An 8,318-nucleotide genomic window follows, 5' to 3' on the forward strand; every position below is an offset into this window, starting at 1 on the left:
CGGATGCAGTAAGTGATGTGTGTGGAGGTGCAGGTGAATTTGTGATGGATATGGAAGGATCCCTTGGGGCCTTGGAGGGAAGTGAAGGGGAAGGTATGGGCACAAGTTTTGCATTTCTTGCGGTTGGAGGGGAAGGTGCCGGGAGTGGAGGTTGGGTTGGTGGGGGGTGTGGACCTGACGAGGGAGTCACGGAGGGAGTGGTCTCTGCGGAACGCTGATGGGGAGGGGAGGAAAATATATCCTTGGAGGTGGGGTCTGTTTGGAGGTGGCCGAAATGACAAAGGATGATATGATGTATCTGGAGGTTGGTGGGGTGGTAGGTGAGTACCAGTGGGGTTCTGTCCTGGTGGCGAGAGGCGGGGTTCAAGGGCAGAGGAGCGGGAAGTGGAGGAGATGCAGTGGAGAGCATCGTCAACCACATCTGAGGGGAAATTGTGGTCTTTGAAGAAGGAGGCCATCTGGGTTGTTCGGTATTGGATTACACCTCCTCCCACCCTGCCCTAGATTACACCTCCTCCCACCCTGCCCTAGATTACACCTCCTCCCACCCTGCTCTAGACTACAGCTCCTCCCACCCTGTCCCCTGTAAAAACACCATCCCATATTCCCAATTCCTTCTCCTCCGCCGCATCTGCTCCCAGGAGGACCAATTCCAACACCCCTCCTCCAAGTCCCTCCTCCCTACCTTTTATCTTAGCCTGCTTGGCACACCTTCCTCATTCCTGAAGAAGGGCTTAAGCCCGAAACGTCGATTCTCCTGCTCCTTGGATGCTGCCTGACCTGCTGCGCTTTTCCAGCAACACATTTTTCAGCACAACATTCTAAACCCCTCCCCCCTAACTATAGCATAAATGCTTTCTCCACCACACTTCATGTCAGCTCCGATGAAGTGTCATCTGGACTTGAAATGTTAGGTTGCCCTCTCTTCAAGAATGCTGCCTGACCCACTGTGACCCCCAGCATTTGTTGTTTCCAGCATTAAAAATTGCTGCTCGGCAACATTTTGTACACACGTCAGGATTAACCCACACGGGGAAGAGAGATGAGAAAGATCAAAGTGCTATTTGTCCCTCTCCGTATGACCTGAAAGGCTGTGTCTAAGCTGAAGTTCTCTTTCTGCCAATGATCCCTCCCCAGATTATCCTTTCTGAGCTCCAGTTAAACCCTCAGATGGGAAAGAAAAATCCAGTGTTTTAAATAAAGCTGATTTACTGACCATGTATTCAAAATATCAAGTTCCAGCCCAGTTACAAGGATTGTTAATATCAGCAGAAACAGGACCCAAACTACTAGTATATTACTCAGTCCTGGATGTGATTCACAGCAAAATTCAACTGCTGCAGTCACTTCTGAACAACTCATGAGTGTCTCAGTTGGTGAGATGACTGAGTGACGATCATCCCACGCACAAACCTTCTCATCAGCATCATTGGGTTTGTTGGACAAGTGGACATTTGCTTTTAAATCTTTGAATACAGAACATTAAAATGTTTTCTTACCGAAACAAGCAAGTTGCTGTATGATGAGGTGGATGACCGATTTGAATCTTTTGCCACACACACAACAAATGGCAGTTCTGTCCCTGGTGTGAATTTGGTGTTGGACAGTGAGTTCACATGATCCTCTGAAGCCAGTCCCACAGTGAGAGCACCTGAATGACCTCTTGTCAGTGTGAACATGTTGCTGGAAAATCGGATCCGAAACTTTCACACCCCCTCCTGCAATCAGACATTTAAAAGTCCTTCTGTCAATGAACACTTGGTACTGTGCCCACAGATTTCTGATCAATATGAGAATCATTGGTTATGGGGATAACAAAGGAAAGTGGATTGAAGATTATCCAATCAGCCATGATTGGTGGTGGAAGACTTGATAGGCTGAATGGCCTACAACTACTCCTATGTCTTATATCCTCTATGTATCACCATAGCCCAGGCCCCTGTCATGACATGGACTGCTTTTAGCCCAGCCAACCCATTTTCACTGACTTCTAGCCCTCATAGAGTCAAAGAGATGTACAGCATGGAAACAGACCCATTGGTTCTAATGTCCATGCCGACCAGATATCCCAACCCAATCTAGTCACATCTGCCAGCACCTGGCCCATATCCCTCCAAACCCTTCCTATTCATATACCCATCCAGATGCCTTTTAAATGTTGCAATTGTACCAGCCTCCACCACTTCCTCTGGCAGCTCATTCCATACACGTACCACCCTCTGAGTGAAAAAGTTGCCCCTTATGTCTCTTTTATATATTTCCCCTCTCACCCTAAACCTATGCCCTCTAGTTCTGGACTCTCCCATCCCAGGTAAAAGAACTTTGCCTATTTACCCTATTCATGCCCCTCATAATTTTGTAAACCTCTATAAGGTCACCCCTCAGCCTCCAACACTCCAGGGAAAACAGCCCCAGCCTGTTCAGCCTCTCCCTGTAGCCCAAATCGTCCAACCCTGGCAACATCCTTGTAAATCATTATCACTTTTTCTGGCATACTACCATCCAGCCCTTTAGCTGTCCAACTATTATTCTCTCTTACACATTATGCTTTCTCTCCATTCTTTCCCCCAATGGCATCTTAAGCTATCTGCCAATTTTCATTGACCTCACCTCAGCGTTTCAGCTTCTCTTTCCATTCCCTTTTCTCGCATGCTTATTGTTTGAAGCATTTCCTGTAGTGGTGAGCTCCACATCCCAAAAACACTAAGCAAAGACATTTCTCCTTATTTCCCTGTTGGATTTATGAGTAATGGTCTTGTGATCATGGCCTTGCAATTATCATCTTGTCCTCAAGTCGAAACGTTATCTCCAAGGCTACAAGGTCCTACATGGTAGACTGGGCGTAAAAAATAAATCTCACAAGATCGAAGCACAAGTTACAACTTACATCTAAAACTGACTGAATGGCAGGACATAATGAATGATGGATGGTGTAACAAGATGGTGGTTTACAGTGAGGTCGCACTGGGTTCAATCCTGAGTCCTTCACTCCTGAATTATAAGCTTGATGCAGGTGAGATGTCGGGATATGAATAAGACATTTTCAGATAACGTGAAAGATGGGCGAGTGCTTGACGTTAAGAATGAAACGTGAAGATCAAAGGCAGTTAACAATGGACTAGTCAGGATGAGAAACAGAAGCGGGATTAAACCATCTGGCCCATCGACCATGCTGCATGATCCAATACATTTCTGACTGAGTTTACTGCCTGTCCCTTTTCGATGAAAAATCTGTTTCTGTCTTGAATATTTTCAATAGCCCAGCCTGAATGGCTCTCTCGTCAAATACACACAATCTTTTGAGAGAAGAAATTCCTCTTTGTCTCGATCTTCAACCAAAAACTATAATATAAAACTGATTTTCCCTGCATCTAGATTCCTCCACATCCTCTCAGCAATTAATCTGCCTGGTCCCATCAGAATTTTATATATTTTTATGAGATCACCACTCATTTTTCTCAACTTCAATGGATACCAACCCAAGTCTTTCCTCATAATAATCCTTTCATCCAGGACACTGGCCTTGTGAACCTCTTTTGAATGGTTCCCAAAGCAGCTATAGGCCTGCTTATGGAAGGAGGTTAGAGGTGTTGTTCAGACTATAACAAGAGGAGTGTGCTGGCAACCAATTCGAGTACAGCCCCATGACACTATCTGTGGAGATGCATTGATTTGTTTTTATTTGATTTCCAGTGCACTACAATGCAGAATCCAGGAGACTTTCACCAGACTTCTTGTCAGCAAAATTTCAAAACAATCCAATCATTATAAAACAAAACTGACTGTTAAAACGGTGGCAAAGCTGTTAACATCACAACTATAATCTGGAAAAAGAACTACATTCCCTTAAAGACACAGTCACTCAATACAAAGGTCACTGCAGAGACCATTTTTTTTAAAAAAAGCCCGAGGTTCTGCAATGAAAGGACAGAATTCCATGAATCTTCACGGTCCACTTCCTGTCAAGGAGATTGAATTGTTGACAGCCGGAGGATGGTAGATCTTCAGGTTAGATTGAAGTCAAGCTGGATCAAGTGTTTGGGAAGTGGAAACAATTCAGCTTTTCCGGGGTTAGAAATGGTCGGACAAACTGGTACTTGGAAACTTTATCAGGTTTCTAATAACTTGAACTGCCGGACTAAGTGAAGGAGACTTCCAGCTTCTGAGGTTTACTGACCAGCCAGATCAGTGTGAACATTGATCAGATGAGTTGTCAGGAAATCCATCAGTCCTCTGGATTACCCATAGTCCAAAACCCATGTTTTCCAGAAATTAGTTTCCATAAATCTTATCTTCCAAAACACCTGTCTTTCTTTTCCCCTCCTGATTCATTTCACTTTCTGTATTTAGAATAGAATATCCTTTATTGCCACATGGACTCCATTGGAGAACTAGAGTGAAAAGCTTTTACAATGTCTGCCTCTTATGGCGCCATCTTGGTGCAAAAGAGGAATAAAAGTAGTTGTATTACTTTACAGAATATTAAAAAATAAGTTAGAAATAAGACATTGTTAAAGGATTGACATTACAGTGAGGTAAAAATTTTCAGATAAACATTACATCGCAGCAGCTCAATGCAGGGTCTCTGGAAGTGGTCTGACCATTCGTGCAAGACCCCAGCCCAACAACTGCCCCTGTTCCAAGCGTCCAGTCCACTCCATAGAGGCACTCAGCTGCTCAAAGATACGTTCTAGGTCTGCCTTCCCTGTGCTGCTCTCCAGCTGGGATTCATCGCCCCGGGCTGCTCCAGGACTCGCTGCCCACAACTGCCACTACTCCAGGATTCGCCTCTGGGGCTAAGGGGAGAGAAAAAGAAAGTAAGTAAAGAAAAGAACAGGCCAAGCAGAGGGGCAGGAGCATCTTACTTGCAGGAAGTAGCAGGCAAAACAGCAGATATTAAATCTGACCTCATTTTCCAAATAAATAATCATAAAACTTCTTAATGTTTCAGTAAGTGTCCAAACTGTTTCATATCTTCCTCCTTTTCTCATAGATTTGGAGTTTATTCCCAATACTGTCCACAGTACTCAAGGACATTCCCACCAGTGCTTTGTAGAATTACAATGAGACTTGCAAATCAGGGCAACAATCTGACTGTCTTTCTGCTTACTTGCCCCACCTACATATTACTGTATGTGATCCAAGGACACCCAGATCCTTCTTCAATGCAGCATTCTGCTGCCTCCTCACACATTTTTCCACAATTAGGCTCAACCTGTCATTTTGCATTCCCCAATATCTTTCTTGCTTTACAGATTCAGTCTAACCTCCTCACATCTTGCTCAGAAAGTTTGTTTACAAAACTGTAGACTCTTTCATTCAAGTCAGTCAGATAGATTGCAAATAGTTGAAGTCCCAACACTGATCTGTGGTACTGCATGAGTTAAAGTTTGCCAGCCTGAAAACTAATCATTTATTCCAACTATCAGGCTGCTGTTAGTGAGCCAAACCTCTGCCATACTAACCACCAACACCTTGAGCTCTGAGTTTGCACAGAATTTTTTTCCCTGGAATCTGATTGAACACTGGTCAGAAATCCAAATACACAACATCTCATCTTCTTTCTCCACCTTCCTTATTACATCTTCTAAGAGGTCAAATATCTTCACTCTTGTTAGAAGCGAGGATGGAGGAGACAATGGAGAGGAAAAGACCTTCACAAGGAAGCAACGTATGTGAGAGATATTGTTGTCTGGATTCTTATACACAAATCTCAAAAACCTAATATCAGAAGGGCAAAAACTGATGGTTATTACGAGGGGATGGGACTCAGGAAGTGAGGAAGTCTCGCCATGACTCTACAGGGGAGACGTGAACCATGAACCAACTCAAAAAGGCTACTGGACGAATGTGACAATTCACAGACATTCTGGGAGAGGAGAGAGAAACAGACAGACACACACTGAGCAATGGGACACACAACAACCAAAGGATATTTGGATTTCCAACAGGCATCATCTCAGGTCAGTCTTCAATTTAAAAATTGAACATATTCTTGCTGAAAGTAGATAAATTGTGAAGACGATGTAAGAGGTATTCCAACTGGATAATGTAGAGATGATCAGTAAAACATTATCTGATGCAGCATAAATTGGAGAGTGTGGTGTTTGTCAGAAAGAATCAGTAAAAAGCCTTTAAATTAAATGGGGAGAGGCTGAAGGACTCTCAGGTACAGAGGGATCTGGGTACCCTGGAATATGAATCACATTGAGTTAGGCTGCAGGGGCAGCAAGTGATTAAGAAGACAAAGTTTTTTTTTCCATTTGTTCCTGGGATGAGAGCATCACTGGCTGCACCAGCAGTTACCCCCCATTCCTATCAGCTCTTGAGAAGGTGGTAATGAGGTGCATTATTGAACTGGTGAACTCCAAAAAAATTAGTTTTGTGGAGAAACAGAATGTAACAGAAATTAAACAGCAGTTTTTTTTTGCTGCCTTCAGTTTCACATTCAACCATTTAGTTTCTGCTTAGTTAGAGTTCATAGTCTCATTGATGGTCTCAGCATGTTTATATATGGCAAAACACAACGGAATGAGTTACAAACTGGATCTAATTGAAGGGATCAGGGGTTTTATATGGAGCATAATACATATTCGGGAGTGAGTTACAGTCTGAAATCTAATCAAGGGATTTGGGTTAATTTATATAGGGAGGCAGACAAAAGATGGAGAATAATAGACCAGTTAGCTTCTGTAATGGGGAAACGCTTGAGTCGATTATCAAGGAAGAAATAGCAAGACATCTCAATAGAAATTATCCCGTTGGGCAGGCTCAGCATGGGTTCAGGAAGGGTGCATCATGCTTAACTAATCTTTTGGAATTCTATGAGGTTATTACGAACACAGTGGACAATGGGGACCCAGTAAATGTGGTTTATCTAGATTTCCAAAAGGCATTTGACAAGGTTCCACACAAAAGACTGCTGCATAAGATAAAGATGAGGGCATTAGGGGCAATGTATTAGCATGGATAGAGGATTGGCTAACCAACAGGAAGCACAGAGTGGGAATAAATGAATGCTATTCTAGTTGGCAATCAGTGACTAGTGGTGTGCCTCAGGGATCAGTGTTGGGGCTGCAATTATTCACAATTTACATTGATGATTTGGAGTTGGGGACCACATGTAGTGTATCAAAGTTTGAGGATAACACTAAGATGAGTGATAGAGCAAAGTGGGCAGAGGACTGTGAAACTTTGCAAAGGGACATAGATATTTTAATTGAGTGGGCAAAGGTCTGGCAGCGTTAATAAATGTGAAGTCAGCCATTTTGGTAGGGGTAACAGTAAAAAGGATTATTACTTGAATGGTAAAACGTTGCTGCATGCTGCTATGCAGAGGGATCTGAGTGTCCTTGTGCATGAATCACAGGAGGTTGGTCTGCAGGTACAACAAGTAATTAGGAAGGCAAATGGAATTTTGTTCTTCATTGCGAAAAGGATTGAGTTTAAAAGCAGAGAGGTTATGTTGCAACTGTATAAGGTGCTGGTGAGGCCACACCTGGAGTACTGCGTACAGCTTTGGTCTCCTTCCTTGAGAAAGGATGTACTAGCACTGGAGGGGGTGCAGAGGGGGTTCACTAGGTTGATTCCGGAGATGAGGGGATTGGCTTATGAGGAGAGGCTGAGTAGACTGGGATTATATTCATTGGAATTTAGAAGAATGAGGGACGATCTTATAGAAACATAAGAAACTATGAAGGGAATTAATAAGATAGAAGTAGGGAGGATGCTTCCACAGGCAGGTGAAACTAGGACAAGAGGGCACAGCCTCAAGATTAGGGGGAGCAGATTTAGGACTGAATTGAGAAGAAACTTCTTCACCCAGAGAGTTGTAATTCTATGCAACTCCTTGCCCAGTGAAATAGCTGACTAAGATAGCTCCTTTACTGTTCAAAACATAATCTAAGAGTTATGGTGAGAGGTTGGTTAAATGGAGCTGAGGCGTTGAAAGATCAGCCATGTTCTTAGTGAATGGCAGAGCAGACTCAAAGAGCCAGATGGCCTACTCCTACTTCTAGCTCTTATGTTCGAGTAACAGATACTAGGGAGTGAATGACAAAGAATCTAATCTAGGGGTTTGAGAGGTTTATGTCCACAGTCTCAGACACTTTGGACTGAGTTACTGACTAGAATCTAATCCTGGGGTTCAGCGTGGCTGATATGTGGAATATCAAACACACAGAGTGGGTTACAGATCGGAATCTAATCGAAAGATTTGGTGTGGATCAAAAAGTTGGGGGCAATCGTGAGAGGCATACAATTTGTGGGAGGGGGGTGTAATGTGAGGGGGAAACACTGGGAGGGTGTTAGTGGAGGGA

The sequence above is a fragment of the Chiloscyllium plagiosum genome, chromosome 45, assembly GCF_004010195.1.
Source record: "Chiloscyllium plagiosum isolate BGI_BamShark_2017 chromosome 45, ASM401019v2, whole genome shotgun sequence".
In the NCBI taxonomy this organism is placed as follows: Eukaryota; Metazoa; Chordata; class Chondrichthyes; order Orectolobiformes; family Hemiscylliidae; genus Chiloscyllium; species Chiloscyllium plagiosum.